The 20723-nt window shown below is 50.8% G+C and overlaps 1 protein-coding gene across 4 annotated transcripts in view; it reads right to left on the reverse strand.

Annotated features, from left to right (window-relative positions):
• HUNK (hormonally up-regulated Neu-associated kinase) overlaps positions 1-20723 on the reverse strand; it is a 106577-nt gene that overhangs the window by 76113 nt on the left and 9741 nt on the right. Inside the window, exon 1 of one of the 4 annotated variants that reach the window (XM_051859490.2) lies at positions 19456-19856. The exons of the other annotated variants lie outside the window; for them this stretch is intronic. The gene's annotated coding sequence lies outside the window, so the exon portion shown is untranslated. Of the gene's footprint in view, positions 1-19455; positions 19857-20723 lie in introns of those variants that run through there. 4 annotated transcript variants of the gene reach the window in all.

Here is a 20723-nt window from a genome sequence, read left to right on the forward strand (position 1 = left end):
TCTCTCTGTCTGTAATACTACCTCTCCAATAAATAAATAAAATCTTTAAAAAAAAACACACACACACACAGAGAAACGCAGCTCCTGTGGCAAGGCTGGGGGGCCCTCCACGCCCACCTTGTGGAGTTCAATGCCACTGTCCCTAAGGGACACCCTGGCTCTGATGCAGCCAGCAAATCATCCTAGAAGCACCATCTGCTCGTGGGAACCAGACACTGGTTCCTGCAGGAGAGGAAAACACACAAACACGGGGCATTCAGGGCTAGCGAGGCGGGACGGAGCGGCTGACTGCACAAGGTCAGGGGTTGAGAACTGGCTGAACCCTTCGCGAGAGCCTGCCTGGTTAGGGAAAAGATGCACGTCTCCTGCCTCCTCCTCCACGAGGTCTGCTCATTATCCACGAGGATGAAATCACCCTGAGCAAACCCAAGTTCCCGTCCAGCCAGAGGTCGCCAAACAGGATTCTTACGGGGACGGAGGTACTCATTACAATAGGCAACGCTTACAACTCTTCTCTTCGGTTTTGGAAGCAAGCAAAAGGCCCCATTTGCAACAGACTGCGAGAATTCAGACATCACATGTAACTCATCTTGCTACCTGCCCACCTCAGAAGTCCAAGTTATAAATATACTGGTTACCAAACTGGGCACAATGGTCTCAAGTCCTCACTAACTTCACCCTACACCCCTCACACACACACGCACACACACACACAGAGCCCTCTCCTCTATCCTCTGCCAGCTTGTCCTCTGCTTAATATTACCCAGAGTGTAGAACTCGGTGACAACGGACAGGAAGCTTCAAGTCACATCATCTAAAAGCAAAAGCCAATGGGGTATACTGGGTATACTGGGTAAAGCGGCCACCTGCAACACTGGCATCCCATACGGGCACTAGTTCATGTCGTGGCTGCTCCACTTCTGATCCCACTCCCTGCTAATGGCCTAGGAAAAGCAGAGAAAGAGGGACCAAATGCTTGGGCCCCCACCACCCCCGTGGGAGACTCACAGGAAGCTCTGGGCTGCAGGCACAGCCATGGCCATTGCAGCCATCTGGGGAGTGAACCAGCACTCCTGACCCACAGGCCTTCCTAGCCCCGCCCTGCGCCCGAGTGGTTGAAGCCCCTTCTTTCCCATGCCCCAATCAGTCACCATGTCTCTTCCACTGTGGCTGAGCGGCCTCCTACACAGCTTCTGCACTCCCCAGCACCCCCTCCCCAACCTTCAGCCCTTTCTCCCACAGAGGCCCAGGGTGTCCTAAATATGTGAGGGTCATCATCTGTGCTCATCTTTAAAATAAACTAGATTGGGCAGCCCTGTGGCATAGTAGGTTGAGCCTCTGCCTGCAGTGCCGACATCTCATACGAGTGCTGGTTCAAGTCCCAGATGTTTCTCTTCTGATCCAGCTCCCAGCTAATGGCCTAGGAGAGCAGCAGAAAATGACCCAAGTCCTTGGGCCCCTGCACCCATGCAGGAGACCTGGAAGAAGCTCCTGGTTCCTGGCTTCAGACCAGCCCAGCTCTACCTGTTGCAGCCACTTGGGAAGTGAATCAGTGAAGGCCTCTCTCTCTCTCTCTCTCTCCCCCCACCTTCTTTGTCTGTAACTCTCTCTCTCTCCTTGTCTTTGTCTGTAACTCTGCTTCGCAAATAAATAATCTTTAAAAAAATAAATGGTCTAGATTCCTTGATAAGAAACTAAAAATCCTTCATGATGCACTGCCAGCAACCCTACCTCTCCCACCTCCCCCTCTTTTTTCCTCCAAACAAGTTTTATCTTGACTGGCTTCTATTCTATCAATTGCTTGTGGTCAAGTAAAGTTTCCATTCCTCTAATGCTTTTGCGTAACTGTTACAGTGAGACACATACTCCTTTTTTGTTGTTGTTCGTTCTTTTTTTGAGTTTATTTTCATTGTGGCAGAAAAACATGTAAAACTTATTATCTCCAGCATTTTTAAGTTTGTAGTGCTGTAGTGGTAGGTATACAGTCAGCCCTCTGCAGCCACCAATTCAACCAACAGGTTCAAAATGTGCTTTTAAAGAATTTTGTTGGGGCCGTGTTGTGGTGCAGCAAGTTAACAGCACTGCTGACAACACTGGCATTCGAGACTGGAGCACCCGTGTGAGTCCCAGGTACTCTGCTCCCAAGCCAGCTTCCCACTAATGCCCCTAGGAAGGCAGCGGAAGATGACCCAACTGCTCAAGTCCCTGTCACCGACATGGGAGACCCAGGTGGAGCTCTTGGCTCCCGCTTTCAGCCTGGCCCAGACCTGGCTGTTGCAGCCATCTGGGAGGGAACCTACAGATGGAAGATCTGTCTTTCTCTCTCTGTCTCTGTGACACTCTACCTTTCATGTAAATAAATGAATAAATCTTTAAGATATTTGTACTGAACATGTACAGATTCTTTTTCTTGCTATTATTCCCTAAACAATACAACAACTAGTTATTAGGTACTATCAGTAATTTAGAGATGATCTACAGTACATAGGAGGGTGTGCCTGGGTTACAGGCAAATACTATTACATAAGGGACTTGGGCATCTGTGGATCTGGGATCAGTGGGGGTCTTGGTACTAAGTCCCTGCATATACCAGGGCACTACTGTACTCACATTGTTGTGATTTCCCTCAACTGGTTTTTTAAAGGTGTGTGTATTTGAAAAGCAGAGTGACATAGAGAGAAGTGGGGGGAGTGGAGAAGGGAGAGAGATCAATCTTCCACCTGCTGGTTTACTCCCCAAATGGCTGCAACAGCCAGGGCTGGGCCAAGCCAAATTCTGGAACCCAGAACTCCATATGGGTCTCCCACATGGGTGACAGGGGGACCAAGTACCTGGGCCATCTTCTGCTGCTTTCCCAGGCATGCCAGCAGGGATCTAAATTGGAAATGGAGCAGTAGCCAGACCTCGAACCAACACTCGGATATAGGATGCTGGGATCACAAGAAGCCCTGTGGGTGTCACATGAAGAGAGGCTTAACTGGCTGCACCACAACGCCAGTCCCATAACACATTTTCTGTAAGCCAAAATCATCTTCAATCGCTCTACATTCTTACTGAGCTACGTTATATTCTCTTTCTCATCCCGCGTCTGTGAGAGCTCACGTGTACTTTCCAGTACAGCTCACCCCCTACAGAGAGGTTCTGGCTGCAGGGCTCTGGGCACCACATTTACCCAGACCGAGTGCACCGTCCGCCTGAGGCCCAGCACTCAGCCCCGCGGTCTGACGCCCTAATGAAGGAATGAAGAAGCACTCCCTCTTCTCGCCTGCAAGGTGCACCTGCCATTGGCAGTCCCACACTTTCGCAGCGCGACGTAAACCACGCCTGGCAGAAGGCATCAGGGTCAGAGGCCCAGTACTGAGCAATTCCAGTACTAACCTCAGCACACCACCGAGGGTTCCTAACGGTAGCCTAGGAAAATCATCCCGAGTGACCGACTGCAAGTGAAACCAAGCAAGCAGCAGTGACAACGCAGTGCGACTGGGATGTAACCAACAGAGGCACAAGAGGCCGATGGGAAAGGGAACACCAGCCGCCACGCTGAGGTCGTAGGAGACGCGGGAGCTCCAGGAAAGGATGGTGGGAGTCATGGCTGTGCACACTTTTGGAATCCCAACCATCACTCGCGTCTGCCGTCCCCCAGGGCCACCAGGGACCCATCCACATGACGTCTTGCACAAACATCTGCAGGTGGCCTCCCCGAGCCCAGGCAATACAAGGCTTCCTTCCTCTCCCCCTAAATCACACGCTGGACATCGGGGCGACCCCAGTGCCTGTGTTCATCAAAAAGGGACCACGGGGGCTTTTCCCCCTCAACTCACTCTGATTTATTCGCGTGCATTTACGGTGTCAGTTTGTACAAAGCAGAATTTGTGTTCTTGCAATGACTCCATAAATCCTCCCGGCCTCCCGCTGCTCCAGCTGGGAGCAAGCAAGTGTGCGCTCCACTGCCACCCTTGACAGCAGATAATGGCTCTCAGGAAAGACAAGGGATTCCCAGCGCGGGGAGCGGGCCTGGGTCTGCCCAAACGTGTGCACGGGGCTGGGGGCTGCCTATAGAAAACACCTGGCTGAGACGGGCAGGTCTCCCATTCTTTGCTTGTCCTTTTTTAATACCAGGTGTTCTCTCAGTCATTTTTCGTACATATCTCCTAGTACAGCCATCACAAAGCCCCACAGAGCGGGCAGCCTCACCAACAGAACTGGACCAGGTCTCACAGATCTGGAGACTGGAAGTCGGAGACCCGAGTGCCAGCAGGGTGGGCGCCCTCCAATGCCTCTCTCTGGCTTGTAGGTGGCCACCCTCTCCCTGTGCCCTTCTCCCTGTGCCTGTGTGTGTGTGTCTAGGTCGGTCCATACTTCTCTTTTTATAAAGATACCAAACTGGATTAGGGCTGACCCTCCTGGCCTCCTTTAAACTGAATTATCTCTTTAAAGACTCTCTCCAGACACAGTCACAACCTGCGGTCTTGGGGGTTAGAACTTGGGGCAGAGGACCCGGAGAGGGGAACCCGCAACTCAGCCAGCAGAACTCAGCACGCACATTTGCAGTAAGAAAGGGAACAGTGGATCTGAGGGAGACAGGCCGAGACACCACCACCCCAGAAGCTCAACTCTGACAGTCCCAGGATGTCTCCAAGCAGACGCGCGGAGTTTCTTTTCGCTCTGTCTCCCGTTCCAGCTTATGGATTTCAATATGCTGGCAGGAAGTCTGCCTGCCGGCGAGCCCTGGACACCTGGGAGTGCACCTGCTGCTCCTCTCGGAAAAAAAAAGGCTGCCGTCTTTTTATTTGCATTTGGGTTTTCCTCTCTTCAGTTGCTTATAGTGATGCTCAAAGCTTAGGAAACACCATATGTTCAACCACTGGACACTGAGGGAAAGGCAAACAGAGACAGAAAGGGGACAAAAGGGGACAAAAGATGTGCTGAAGGAAATCTACGCAGAGAAATCGTCCAAGATGCCGCCGTGTGAACAGAGGAAGCAGTGCTCAGTGGAGAAGAGCTGCGATGTGCCCGCTGGACGGAGGGCTGGGACTGCCTGCCTCGCTTACGGGAAAGGGGGAACTCAAACAGATTCTACGGAGCAACAGAACGGTTTGCAGGCACCGCACTCCCTCCGAGGCCCTTCAAACTCCAGCAGCAGCTGCAACCACAGGCTGAAAATTCACAGCCACCCTGAAAGAGGTTATCATCTTCTCAGTCGACTTTGTTCAGTTTCCTTAAATGGTATCATCAGGCGCCCAGCACTGCAGCATGGGTAAAGCCGCCGCCTGCAGTGCCTGCATCCCATAAGTGTGCAGGTTTGAGTCCCAGCTGCTCAACATCCAATCCAGCTTTCTGCTATGGCCTGGGAAAGCAGCAGAAGATGGCCTAAGTGTTTGGGTCCCTGCACCCACATGGGAGACCCAGGAGAAGCTCCTGGCTCCTGGTTTTAGCCTGGTCCAGCTCTGGCTGTCTCAGCCACTTGGGGAATGAACTAGTAGATGGAAGATTTCTCTCTCTCTCTCTCTCTTTCCCTCTTTCTCTCTTTCTCTCTCTCTGTAGCTCTTTTAAATAAATAATTTAAAAATGAAAAACTGTATCCCGACTTACAAATGACATCGTCCAAATCAGCTATCAAAAAAAAAAGGGGGCATTTAGTCTAGCAATTAAGACACCCACATCCAACACTGGAGTGCTTAGGTTCGAGTCCTGGTTCTGCCCCGGACTCCAGCTTCCTGCTAATGCAGGCCTTGCAAGCAGCAGTGATGGTTCAAGTGCTTGGGTTCCTGCCACCCACACGGGAGACCTGGATTGGGCTCCTGCCCCCCGACTGTGGCCACCTGCCCAGTCCTGCAGTTGCAGCTCTCTCTCTCTCTCTCACATAAAAAACAATGAAGAGGAAACCATCCATTTTTCCCCACTCTTGTTTCTCCGTTCGGCAAGAATCAGAACATGTCTTAGAAGACTGCCTTGAAACATCCCTCTTAGTTTTCTCCAAAAGCTTTTGAGGCTCATCTTCTGAATGTACAGAAGTGGCAGAGTCTCTTAGAAAACCTGACCACTTATAGCACCGGCGGGGGGGGGGGGGGGTGTTCCCGTTAATGGGGAAGGATGCATTTTATTTATTGGAAATTTTGTCTAACATCACCCAAGCACGAACAGAACCCCAAATATTCCAATTCCATCTAAGATATCAATGTTCAGAACTCTTCTAAAATACAGACTTCTAATTTGTCATCCGGTCATTTGCTTATCCAGAAGGGTAACATAAGGGCAAAACTAAGTTAACCCATGTGACCAAGAATTAAAACTATATTCAACTCAACAGTACTTTCAGTGTTTAGTAAACTTATTTAAAAACCACTCCAACGGCAGAAAAGTAACTAATGAAACAATATGAAATAGACGCACACAGAAACATGAATATTTATATAGTCAAGTCCAATAAAATAACCACTTCAAGAGAGCACATTTTCATAGACTTCAAAGGGATGTTTCCCATTTAAAAGAAGGTGATCACTAACTACGAAAATAATCTCCAGTTCTGAGCTATCTTTTTTCATGTTTGGTGGAATGAAAGCTGTGATTGGAGTTATTATTCTCAGTGATTTCCTATCCTACTGGGTCCCCTTCTGTGAATTTGGGTCAAGCACCAGTTATCCATTGCTTTCATCAAAATTAATGCAGCTTTGTTTTGTCAAAATCAGGTTGGGAAGATGCTAACAGTGGCTCTCACGGGAAGCAAGAGTGACTAGCTACAAATCCTATCCTTCCCCTTCACCAAAAATCAAAAGGAGAGAGAGAGAGACAGACACTCTGATTATTTTATTTGTAAAGCTGTGTGAACCTCACACATTTCTATCTTGACTAACCATGTGAGGGACAGTAATTCAACCACAAGCTCCGTGGGTCTCTACGGTCCGTATCAATCAATCAATCAATGTAGGCAGCTGTCTGATTAGCATACGCTTTAGAAACAGTCAGCCCTGCATCCTCAGGTCGAAACTCTTTATTAAAAACCTAGAAAGTTCCAAAAAGTAAAATTTGAACTCGGTGCAGGCACACCCTGCAGAAGTCTCTGTGCTGCCACAGCCCTCGGCCTCCTTCCCACACTTGTGCGAGCGCTGCCGGCCTCCCACCTCGCTCGGCTTCTGTAGGGCTTGTGTGCTACAGCGCCTGCACCTGTACTGAACATGACAGCCTTTCTTTCCTTGTCATCATTCCCTAGATAACACAGTATAGCAACTGTTTACACAGCATTCGCACGGTATACATGCCAGGTATACATGCATAGGTTACACGCAAACACTACACCGTTTTATAGAGGAGACTGGAGCATCCAAGGACTTTGGTATCTAAGAAGATCCTGAAACCAACCCTTCTCCATCCCCAACAGATATCCAGGGATGGCTGTATTCACTGGGAGACCACGTAGTTGTCTACACTGTCTAGCTTAGCTGTCATTGATGAGCTATAGGGACAACTGTCATTTCTTTGCCAACTACATGGTGTGAACTCAAAATGAAAAGGCCCATCTATGGATCAGAGTCAGCAAGCCACATAAATCTCACCTTGGGGTGAGTCTCATTTATTAAGCACTTGACAAGCAAGACCCATAGGATGCTTCACGGGCCTCCCATAACCTACACAACCCCATGGAGAATGCACTCTCATTCCCCCTCTTTTTTTTGGAAAAAGATTTTTATTTGAGAGGCAGAGGTACAGACAAAGAATGGGAAAGACAGAGAAAAAGGTCTTCCATCCGCTGGTTCACTCCCCAAACAGCTACAATGGCCGGAGCTGGGCTGATCCAAAGCCAGGAGCCAGGAGCTTCTTCCAGCAGGTGCAGAGGCCCAAGCACCTGGGCCATCTTCCACTACCCTCCAGGTCATAGCAGAGAGCTAGATCAGAAAAGAAGCAGCCAGGACACAAACTGGCATGCGTATGGGATGCTGGCACCAAAGGCAGAGGCCTAGCCTACCACACCACAGAGCCAGTCCCATTTCCCCCTCTTGCCAGAGGGAAACGCTGGGTTTACCCAGATGAAGAATATGCCCAACTGGGACTTGGCTGGGCCTAGGGCACCAACCCACAGCTCAGCTGCTTCTTGCCACCAAGAGGGGCCTGGTTTGGGGCCGGAGCTGGACTGCCCACTGGGCTAACCAATCACTGTGAACAGCTTGGCTGCTGATTCAATGTTGATCAAGAACAAACAAATCTTTCCACCCAAACGGGCCACTTGCAAAGCATAATCGCCCAGCGACATCCTAGCAAACTCCACTGGCCTCTTACACAGGGGAGGATGTCCCATCAGGCCCAGGAGTCAGAGCAGGGTCTGCACAGGAAGAGAGAGCACGGGTGGTGCCGGGTAAACAGCAGGGGGAACGGGAGTTGAAACATTAGCTAAGCACAGCTGTGACGGAGGTCTCAGACTCTTCCTCCAGGCAGGCGGCCAAGCCACCTCCCCCGCCTTCATCCACAGCCCAAGCTGGCCACTTTGGGCCACCAACCTGAAGCCTCCACACCTACAAACCCCTGACAATGCGTCAACAGCCAAGGCAGCCAACAGGGACGGCGTGGCTGCACGTGGCCACTGCTCCTGATCCCCTCACCCCTGAGGATGCACCCTTTTGACCCAACCAAGTCACACAGCGGACACTCCCCTGGCCAAGCGGTTCAACCGTGTTTCCCTAAAAGCTCATGCGGAAGGCATAGCCTCGGTTCCTCTGCAAACCAGGCTGTGAGCTATACTTCACTCTGAAGAGGTTACTGGGGCGGAACCCAATTCCACAGACCGAGCAGTGTCCTCACAAAACGGGGAAATTTGCATGCAGGGATACTGAGAAAGTTCCAGAAGCTGGGCGCGACGCCTGCAGCAGATTCTTCCCCAGCGCCTGCAGGGTGCACGACCCTGGCAACACCTTTATCTTGCAGCTGGAGCCAAGGGAACCACACACTTTGTGGGGCTTCTGCATGGAGACCCCAGGAAGCTACACAGCATCTGAGCCATCCTGGAACCCTCCTGGGAATTCCTAACCACCAGTCCCGCGGGAAGTTCACAAACCACAACAATCCCACGGCCGACGGGATAAAGGCTCCTTCCAGACACTGATTAACTCAGGCAGAGGAAACCTTTGAACCGGGACAAAGCGCTGGAAGTACAGCCAGAGCGCCACGTGCTCACCTGCCTCCCAGTGAGCTCACCAGGGACCCGCCGTGTGAACAATCGTGAAAGGCACAGGAGAGTTCCTGTTTAAAATCGCTGAGACCTCGTTCTACCCTAAATAATTCCACCACCTGGCGGGGAAGCCCAGGAGGCCACATGGCGAACGAGGGGCGACACAGCCAGGAAGAGCACGGAGCGAGGCACCTGCTGCAGGCTGGGCAGAACACGGCGTTCAGCTGGACTGGAAGGGTGAGCCTGGCGGAGGCACCAGCAGGCCCCACAGCGCATGCTCAGGGACAGAGATCTCCCTCTGCCCGGCCGACCCCAGAGATCCTCAGGCCACTGCTCGGGCTCTCCCTCTCCCTCTCCATCTCTGTAACTTGACTTTCAAATAAACACATACATCTCAGAAAGAGAAGGTGACTGGGAATTCCTGGGCCCCAGGGTGTCCACCTGTCAGCCTTCCCTTGCACACCACACCAGCTGGGGTGTTCAGAGCTCAGGTCTGTGCCCAGAGCCTCGGGGTCTTCATGGACCACCTATGTGTGTAGGACAGGTCTCTGCTGCACGTGGTTTCCCTCCCCAAGTGACCCCCACCACTGCACCAGGAGCCCCGAGCGGCCTTAACAGGGATCGGCATCCCGGGACAGAGGGACAGACTGAGTACCTCGCTCAGAAAACTGGAAAAGGCCGCCGAGGTCTTAACTGCCAGCACCTGGGATGGGACCTTATTTGGCAACAAGGTCCTTGCAGCAGATCCGGGGACGATGAGGTCATCAGGACAGGCTCTGATCTTCTGCAACGGCCTCCTTACAGAACCAGAGCTGTGTACAGGAAACAGACATGCACGGAGCGATGCGAACGGCCTTGGGCTTCAAACACCCAGTGAACCGGGAATTCAGTGACTTCTGTCCCGACACAGCCACATGCACGGCGCTTACACAACTGGAAGTTATTGTCTCACAGCTGCGGAGGCTGGAACTGCAGGGCGCAGGGGTCAACAGGGCCGGTGTCTTCTGAGACTCTCTTCTCAGCTTGGGAGGGTTGTCTTCTCCCCATGTCCCCACTCGGACGTCCCTGGGGTGTGCACACACCTGTGCCCAATACCCTCCTCCTCTAGGGACACCAGTCATTTTGGATCAGCCACGTGACCCACCCAGGTGCCCACATGCACCTTAATTACCTCTGGAGAGGGCCCCACCTCCAAACACACAGAGGTGCTGGGGGTTACGGCTTCAACACAGGACCAGGGGGAGGGCACTACTCAGCCCAAAGCAAGCAGATTTCAGGCCCGGCTAGGTTCAGGGTGACCCCTTCACTTCCCCTGCAAGTGGATGCCAGGCACAGGGAAACTTTTCCCTGCCCAGGGCCATTTGGGCATTGATAACATTATTCACAGGCCATAGAACACGATCAAGTTCAGAATTAACCTGCTGTAGATTCACTGAATTTTGAGTCCTGCCTGCCATGGGTGAGGTAGAGCCAGACCAGATGATTCCACAGGCCTTAGATGGACCACGGGCTGGACGCTCCTCACCCCTGGTGTAGGATGCAAGCCCCCCCCCAACACACATGCACACGCACACGCACACGCACACGCACACAGACGCCACAAAACACCAAGCTCCAGCTTCCAAGCCCTGTCACAGGCAGAAGCTGTGCTGGGCAACTCTGCTTAAAAGGCCGCTTATGCCTGGGTACCAATGAGGCATGGCCCGCCCAGCTGTTGGCGATAAATCAGAAGTTACTCTCCTAATGCGGAAGTTTTCCTGTCACACGGAGATGGATGAGCCTCTGGCATCACACGCACAGAAACCCACAACCGCCACCGTCCTCTCCCAGAAAACAAGCAAAAACCAACCTGTTGAAGGCTATGGCTCTTCATCCTTCCCGTTTGCTTGTAACTGTCACAGCCCCTTATGAAATCGTCACCCTATTCACCCATGCAAGGAAGGAACCGTGCTGCGGGAGCTGATGAGCAATCAGCACTGGGCAAGTTTTCTTACTGAACTTGGGTGGACAGCCTTGGCTCTTGTCGCACAGGCAGTCTCGGGCTGGGCCCCTGCACCAGGCTGAATGACGACTCGGGAGACGGCAGGGTCAGCGGTCTGAGGGCCCCGGGCAGGGCCTCTCCCCAAGACCCCAACAGTTACCAAGGCAGGACAAGGTCTGTGTCTCCAGACAAAGGGAGCGATGCACACGCCCCGAATGCCTTTCTCGCCCAGATTCTCCATCTCGCTTCTCCGGCTCTGACAGAGCGAGCAACACGGCACTTGCCACGGAGGGCCTGTGCAGATTTCGAGCTGAGATTTCCTGAAACCCTGGACTGCTTCTTCTGTCACTCCCGTAGGAAACATGGCATGCGTTTTGTGTCTGTGGTTCACAGCTTGGCTCCACTTTCTCCTCCAAGAGCGCATCTAATTCTTGCACCTGTTCCCAGTGCATTTGGTGACAACCCCTTAGAGGAGGCCACTTCGGGCAGAAATCCCAACCCCACCTGGCGTGCCAGCCCTCTATGCCAAGGTGGACAGGGGATGGTTTTCCTCCCAAAACACACTTTTTCCAACCGCTTTTTCCAACTGCTCTGCCCAGAGGGGAGCCTTCTTTAACTGGTCCACTTGAAGAACTGACTTTTCTAATTGGTTTGCACAGAAGAGATGCCTTTTTCTAATTGGCCTGCTCAGAACGGATGTTTTTTTCTAATTGCTCTGCCCAGAGGGGCACATTTTGCTAATTGTCTATCTAGGCGTAGATGTTCTAATTTGTACAAAAACTCATACAGGTTCTGCATTTGAAAAAAAAAAGGCAATCAATAAATATTTGATTACAAAAAAAAGAAATGATCATGTCTGTAGCCCTAAAGATAATGTTTGGATTGCTTTTAAGGTTTATTTATTTCTATGAGAGATTTATTTATTTATTTATTTGGTTCACTCCCCAAATACTCCCAACAGCTGGGGTTGGGCCAGGCTCAAGCCAGGAGTCAGGCAGTCCAGCCAGGTCTCCCACATGGGTGGCAGGAACTCAAGTACTCAGCCTTCCTAGGCACATTCGCGGGCAGTTGGATGGGGAGCGCAAAGTAGCTGGGACTCAAATCTGACACTGCAAAATGGGGTATAGGCTGTCAAGTTGGCTTAACCTGCTGCACCACAACACCCTCCCCACGTTTCTTTTGTTGTTGCTGTTTTCAAAGATTTATTTATTTATTTGAAAGGCCAAGTTACAGAGAGGGAAAGACAGAGAGAGAGAGATCTTCCATCAGCTGATTCACTTCACAAATGGCAGCAACAGCCAGGGCTGGGCCAGGCTGAAGCCAGGAACCTGGAACTCTATCCATGTGTCCCACATGGGTGCCGGGGCCCAAGCACTTGGGCCACCTTCTGCTGCTTTCCAGGGAGCTGGATCAGAAGTGGAGCAGCCGGGACTCCAACCAGCGCTGAAACGGGATGCGGAGGTGTGGGCAGCAGTTTAACCCACTGTGCCACAACACCAGCCTTGCGTTTCTGGTTTTTGTTTTTTTTTTTTTTTTTTTTTTTTTAACTAGTTACGACTGGGAATTTTCCCTAGCAAATGTCCCTCACCGGACACCCAGCAAATGCCTTTAGGCTAAGAATTAAATCTAAAAATGGACTTGACAAGCATGAAGAGACACCTGCAGGGGGCTGAGGGAACACCTTGGAAGAGGGAGGAGGCGTCAGCTACTTCTCCTTCTCCTGCTCTCCTGGCCTTCCCCTAGGCCTGGGGAGCCCTGCCCGTCCACAACAAAGAGGTCTTAGACACGCCTTCTTTCAGCTTTGACATTTAATACTTCAAGTTCCAAAATTAGCTCGAATTCAAGAAGGGTTCCCACCCCACAGCTAACAGGAAACAATCAATATCCCACTCACACATCGTGGGACACCTGGCAGCCAAGCAGCTGGAGTGGGGTGGAGTGGGTCTGGGTCGGGGGTGGGACACTAGAGGTACAAGAAACACAGCAATTGCTTCCCAATCCACGCCTGGACTCTACAGAGAGCTTAGGTCCCACTGGAAACGACGGAGACTTAAGGCAAAGGGTCAGCGAACAACGCAGCCAAGCACCCCCAAACCACAAATGGAAAAGAAATCATGGGGCCGGCGTTGTGGCATAGCAGGTAACTGGCATATGGATGCCAGTTCAAGTCCCGGCGGCTCCACTTCCAATCCAGCTCCGTGTTAATGGCCTGGGAAAGCAGCAGAAGATGGCCCATGCCCTTGGGCCCCTGCACCCAGATTGGGGACCCAAAGTAGCTCCTAGCTCCTGGCTTCAGCCTGGCCCAGCTCTGGCTGTTATGGCCATTTGGGGAATGAACTGAAGATGGAAGATCGATCTCTCTCTCTCTCTCTCTCTCTCCTCTTTCAATAATCCTCTTTCAATAACTGCCTTTCAAATAAAATATCTTTAAAAAAGAAAAAGAAATCTTAACCCCATGACAGGACCATGTTTTGCGAAGTGTTGGGGAAAGACCGGCCTCCAAATCAAACACAGGGAATTAAGTTGCCTAACTTGTCCAAATGCACACTGACACGGACCAAGGAGGCAAGCACTGAGCTACATTTAGGTGAGCTGGAATTGTTGCCAGTCCTGCACTGTAACTTCAGCCCTGCAACTGTCAATCTAATATGCCCACATTCCCAAGATGCATCTGTGCCTCTTCTGGGGCCGGGAGGGAGGAGACGCCATGTTGACCACATAGAAGTTAAACTCCAGGTGGAGATCCCAGAAAGCTTTCGGCAAGCTAAGATCCCACCTGTTTGATTATTCCATGAAGGCACCACCCCCTCCCTACCTCAAAAAGAGTGAGAACAGGGGAGAGGCTCTCTTTCTTGCCCCTGACCTTGGCTGGAGGTACTACTTGGGCTCCCTCTCTCTCCTCGTGGGCAACCCTCTGGCCCACTCACAATGGGTATTTTCTCCATGTGGACTGGCCCATATTCACGTGTGAATGGATTTTCACTCTCACTTGTAAATGAATCCTGTTCTCGGAGCCAGTGCTGTGGCACAGCGGGTTGGACCACTGCCTCTGATGCCAGCATCCTGTGAGGTCACAGGCCCCATTCCCATCCAGCTCCTGGCTAATGGCCTTGGAAAGCAGCGGAAGATGGCCCAGGTGCTTGGGCCCTTGCACTCCCATGGGAGACCCAGAGGAAGCTCCTGGCTCCTGGTTTTGGTCTGTCCCAGCCCTTAGGGGATGAACCAGTAGATGGAAGATCTCTTTCCCTGTCCCCTTCTCCCTCCCTCTCTCTCTCTCTGTAACTCTGCCTTTCAAATAAATAAGATAAATCTTTTAAAAAAATAAGTTTAGGCTTTAAAAATGAATAAATCCTATTCTCATGTGTGCAGTGTCCTATGCCTCTGCTTGGAATTCTTACGTCTGTGGGAGACAAGGTCCTGGATTCAAAACTAAAGCCCCTCCTAGGTCCACGTCAATACCAACCTGGTAACTCAGAGAGTCACCTGTCAGGGTATTTGTTCTTCCGGGGGTGAACACGCCTCCCAATGGTAAGTGGCGCTCAGTGCCAACAAGGCTCCAGGGAGATGAAGGCAGCAAGGAGTGCAGCAACCCAACTGCCTTGCCCTGTGCTATTAACCACACAGCCATGAAGGACCCAGCACTACCCAGAAGAGACAGGGAGCTAGGAACCACAGAGCAGGCGCCCCCAGGAGGGAAGCAGGATCAAGCAGATCAAAGAAGGGACATCCATGCCCCCGTCCCCTGCAGTGTTCCCCCCACCCACCCTCCTCCCCTTTACCCTTAAACTCCCCTCAGCCGCGACCACCTGGGAGGGGTCTGCTCCTTGCTATCTGAAAGGGCCCAATTCGACACCAATCTAAGTTCAGGGTTCAACAGAGCCTCAAAGTCTAAGTAGAGAAAGTGACAAACCGGCATTCACTCCCTGATGTAACACAAAACGTGTCTATTTCCAGGCTAACTGTGTCACCAATAAAGAGAATATTTCAGAAAGTCCGTGGGAAATGACTTTATAGGAAAAAACTATGCAGGGATTTAAAAAATGTTTTGCCCCAAAATAAATAAATCTTTCAATTCCATTTAAGGTTAAAAGTCCCTCCCCAAGGCAAAGATTTTTTCTGCAGACAACAATGAAGCATTGGCAGGACTCGCTGATATTTTAAGATAAAACCAACAGCATGGCCTGTGCTTCACTTCTGCAGAAAAAAAAAGGGGGGGAGAAAACTAAAAAACAACACAACAAACACCTACCTGGTCTGACTAGACAAAATATCAAGATGCCCTCACTCTGCCCCACTGAAATAAAAAAAAAAAAAAAAAAAAAACATAAAAATATTTACAGCATTACAAATATTTTTCTTAAAAAATGAATTTCCTTAATATCTAAAGTTTGTACAAACCAAGAAAACAGAAGAAGAATGAGGACAAACTGTGAACAATGAAGGAAGAAACCTGCTTCTCAACCAAGGGCTACACAAATCATGATTAGCTCCCCTAATTACCAAACCTCCTCTAAAACTCACTCTCCTATGGCACAGCCCCTCTGAAGAGCCAGTCGGCAATGGGGGACACGTGTCTAAGCACCTGGCCCAGGGACTACTCGGAGAGGCACATACTCAGAAGGTAACAGCAGCTTTGCTTCCGCAGGGGAAACTTGGAAACAACTTCAGTATCCCACATCAGAATGCTACGTACTACCGAAAACAGAATTTTAAGAGGAAAATGTTCTTTCTATTTTAGGTGAAAAAAAAAAGTACAGTGACAACACAGTATGAACCCTCCATCCCAATTCTGCACCAAGTGTTTGCAGAGACAAAGAAAAAAATCAACAATGCAAGCATATGTGTCGCATGCCACCTGGCCCACCTAAATGGCCCCAGAGACTCTCACCGTGTTGTTGACTACAAATGATTTCTATTTCTTCAATTGTGTTTCTATTTCTTTGCCACAAGGAGCCACAAAGGGAAATCATGTTTAATTGACTGGAGGAAAAAAGAGTTAATTTTTTTTTAAGATATCTGAAACAGAGGGGAAATAATGAAACGTGATTAATAAACTATGCTAGCCAGTAGAGGAGCTGACAGACATGTATGTGTAAGAGTATGTGTAAGAAAACTACATGGAAATCACCAGCTATTAGCTCAGGATTTACTACGCTATATGAAAAACCTCCAATGTTGTCCAGTATATCCGTGACTGCAGTACTTAAAGAATATCATTTAAGAATATTTAGGGGCTGGCACTGTGGCATAGCAGGTAAAGCCACCGCCTGCAGTGCCAGCATCCCATATGGGAGCCGGTTCAAGTCCTGGCTGCTCACTTCCGATCCAGCTCTCTGCTATGGCCTGGGAAAGCAGTAGAGGATGGCCCAAGTGCTTGGGCCCCTGCACCTGCGTGCAAGACCCAGAGGAAGCTCCTGGCTGCTGGCTTCTGGTTTCACATTGGCGCAGCACCAGCCGTTGGCGACCAACTGGGAAGTGAACCAGCAATGGAAGACCTCTTTTTCTCTCTCTGCCTCTCTTTCTCTCTCTGTGTAATTCTAACTTTCAAATAAATAAATAAATCTTTTAAAAAATTATATTTTATCATAAAAACATCAATTTATATATGAAAGCATATATATTTTTAAGTAAATATACTGTTGAGTAACAAGCCCCTTAGAAATCTGGAAGATATTTTTCTAACTGTGATTATGGGGGGGGGGGGGGGGCGTTATTTCTACCCCTACATACTAAGGTACCTTCTTGGTTGCTTTAATGGCTCTCAATGATGGAAAAAAAAAAAAAAAAAAAAAACACTAGCTCATTCTTGATCCAGGAAAAGCATCCCAGAGTAATGAATTAGGTGGGAGTGCAATGGCCACACAGCACACTCCCTCCCGAGGGAAACTCAAGCTTTATTACATCAAATTGGCCTTGAAACTAAGACTACTGCTCACAGATGTTGGTTTTTAATAGAATAAAATGTCATCCTATGGGAATGACACTGCACAAACCTGGAGCAGTGTTTCCAAAACAAGTATTCTTTATATTATTCAATGTAAATGTTCGACCGAGAACTGACTCAGACTCGCTCTCTAATTAACATGTTAACCTGGAATACAGAAGGCGCTTAGAAAGGAGACGTCCACATCAGAGCCGCAGTAATTAGAGCTAAAATCTAGTTGACATTAGCGGTAACACTTATCACTTGGTTGGTTTCACTAAACTCCACTTGGTTTCGCTAAAGTAAGGCTCCTATGAGATGGTAAAACAGTCAGATCCCACACTGACAGCCAACTTGTCCCAGGCTTCCAAGCCAAACTTTATTTTCATTCTGGGCACTTCCTCATTCCCTTTGCCTCTCGGGTCCCTTCCCGGCCCAAAGGCTTGGGAGCCCTGGCCTGGCTCCAGGTAACGGCACAATGAATTTTTGTTTTGTTGTTAATAAGTGATCTGTGCTCATTCCTGTAGGAGGACGGTTTAACCAAGAGAGGCGAAGGAACTGTTCGCTGTGCTGGGAAGACATGCGCTGGCAGCTTCACCACTAGATTCAAAAACCTCCCTCGTCATAGGGATTTTCTCCTCATGCAAAAGGAAGGTGCTGAAGGGACACGGAGCTGCGGCTGACCAGAGGTACTGCAGGCAGCTCCCTGTCCCCCTGCTTCCTTCCAAGTCTGTGACCACAAAGTCACCTGTGCGTTTACACTTAGCGTAGTACTATGTAATTTAAATCTTTCCCATTGACACACAACCGCATATGCAATTGCGTTTATACATCTGTGCTTGAATATGCACGCACACAAGCCCTTCCTCTCATAGTGAACTCACAGAAGACAGGTGGGAAGAGGGCCCTCAGCCCCAGGAACCCTATGGGCAGGTTACTGCCCCCAGCAAGCACCCAGTTTTTACAGCCAGGGCTCTGGGCTCTGACTCATCGCCAGCTCCCTGCCCGCTCAGCCGCTCACTCACACTTCCACTTGGAAACCCTCAGTGAGGACTCCAACTACTCTGATGACACGTGGTCTTGAGTGAATCTGGTTTCACCGGGATGCGAGTGGCTTGCAGACCGTGAGACTTCCCATGTTCAGCTCCAAAAGAGTCCCGGGGCATGCAGGGCTGCCGGTCACCCTCATCTGCCACCCCGGGACCACAGCCCCTCTGACAAAGTGTGCACTGGGGAATACAATGTCAGACAGCAAAGCACCCAGGACCCCTGCCAAGCAGCTGGGGTGAGATCCCTAAATGTTAATCATCATCCAGGATCAGGGTGACCGCCTCCGGGTAGAAGCAAACAGCAGGCACTCAGTTCTTTCCCACGGGTGTCCGGTGACTCGTGCTCTGCTCCCAGTGGACACAGGAATCTCTGGGAATCTGGACTTCATCCCAGTGACAGCAGGATTCCTGCAGGGCAGCGACCACAAGTTCCCCTCCTCTGTCTCCCAGCGCCAGGCTCTGTGCTCGGTGGACCCCCTTACTGCTGCCCAGGTACAAGGTGCTGTACACACAGCCCTGGCAAGAGCAGGTGGGCACCAAGAAACATGCCTCATCAGACAAGAAAGTAAGAAGAGAGACAGAAAGATGGCCCAGCTATGTACCAAAGAGCTGTGGGGTAGGGTATAAGACAAGGACTCAAGGGGCCAGCATTGTGGCATAGGGGGTAAAGCCACCACCTGCAATACCAGCATGCCATGTAGGAACTGGTTCGTGTCCTGGCTGCTTTGCTTCTGATCTGACTCCTGCTAATTGCCTCAGAAAGCAGGGGAAGACAGCCCAAGTGTTTGGGTCCTTACCACCCACGTGGGAGACCTGGAAGAAGCTCCTGGCTCCTGGCTTTGGCCTGGCCCAGTCCTGGCCATTGTGGCTATCTGGGGTATGAACCAGCAGACAGAAAATCAATCTCTCTCTCTCTCTCTCTCTCTCTAACTCTGATTTTCAAATAAATAAATAAATACTTAGAAAAAAAAAAAAGACAAGGGCTCAAGCAGGTGGTTAAAATGGCAGAGGGAACCCAGGGAGAGAGAGCAAATAAGTCGAATAGCTCAGAAAATGGGCAAGAGAAAACAAAACAAATGAAAAAAAAAAAAAGCAGAGTAACAAAATGTGTTGGTGGGAATTTGACTTAGGAGATTAATAAACGTATAAAAAACATTACAGGCAAAGAGACAGACTCCAAACCTACATATATCTCCATGTGAAACATCCAAAAAAATATATGTTTGCAAATAGCTGCTTCTCCCATCTGCTGCAATGTCGGCACATTTTCTCCGGGGAAGAGCTGAGGTCCATTCGCAGCCTCACAGCATGGCAAAGTATTCGTGTGCGCGTGGCAGCTCACCTGTCACTCCGGCACCCAGGGGCCCGGCTTGGCAAATCCCTCCGAAGGCACGGCTGCTCCAGGGCCAGGCAGACACCTCGTTCCACTCGCCCAGCACGCAGAGAGAAACAGGGAGTGTGTGGACCCACAGCCTGCCACCTGGGACACCGCCTCCTTTCTGGACCCTGGGGACAATGCAGTGGCCCCTTCCTCCCGGGGCCGGCAGCCTGGCGGGAAAATTCTCAACAGAGACGTCAGCAGGTGAACATGCGGCACGGGGGTAGGTGGTGGGGCGAGTTCAGTTATGTCCCCAAAATTCATTTCGTGACAACCCCCCGTAACTCAGCTGGTAAGCTTATTTGGACAGGGGGCCTTTAAGGAGACGATTAAGTGAAGATGATGTTAACCTGGGAGAGCCCCAATCCGTAAGACAGCTGTCCTTACACAGCGGGGGGGAAAAGACACCCACGGAGGGAAGACGATGCGAACGGACACAGGAAGAGGACAGCGGCCAGCGATACCCCAGGGAGCCACGTTTGGGACAGACCCTACCCCATCCCCTCCAAGCCTGCGGAGGAACTAACCCCACCGACTCCCTGATCTTGGACTTCTGGCCTCCATGAGTCTCCCGGTCCCAGGCCTTTTGTGACAGTCACCTGAGCAAACAAGGGGAGTGAGGACCACTATGGGGCGGAGAATGCAAGGGGTGGGGCCATTTCAGGAATGGTCCCCAGCAAGGCCTCATGGCCACTGTCCCCAGGCAGCAGGGCCAGGCCCCGTGTCCAGCAACACTGCTCTCCAGGGCGTTTCTCAGGTAGACAGAGGTCTGGGTTCCTAGGCCTGGTCTTACACCCATGCAGACACTTGGCCACATGCATGTGACGACCAAATGACCCCGTGGCTCCGGCTCCCTATGAGGTTTCCGCTTCCCTCAACCTTCCCTTCTCTTTCTTGTCGGCCTGCGGCAACAGAACACCACCAATCAAAAGAACTTCCTTTCTCACAGTCCTGGGGGCCAGGAAGGGCAAGATCAAGGCCGCTCCATGGAAGTGGCGCCTTCTCCCCCACCCCGTGCCCTCACGTGGACGGGCCAGGCAGCTGCCTCAGACCTCGTGGATAACCGCATTAATCCTACTCGGGAGAGTCATCCCATTCAAATTCCTCCCAAATCCCATCACACACGGCTGTTGCAACCTCTGAATCTGAGAAGGACATGAGTGCTCTGACCCGAGCAACCAGCCTCCATACATTCTACACCTTTCCCACTTAGAGATGAGGGGGCATGGATT

The sequence above is a fragment of the Oryctolagus cuniculus genome, chromosome 4 (genome assembly GCF_964237555.1).
Source record: "Oryctolagus cuniculus chromosome 4, mOryCun1.1, whole genome shotgun sequence".
Lineage (NCBI taxonomy): Eukaryota > Metazoa > Chordata > Mammalia > Lagomorpha > Leporidae > Oryctolagus > Oryctolagus cuniculus.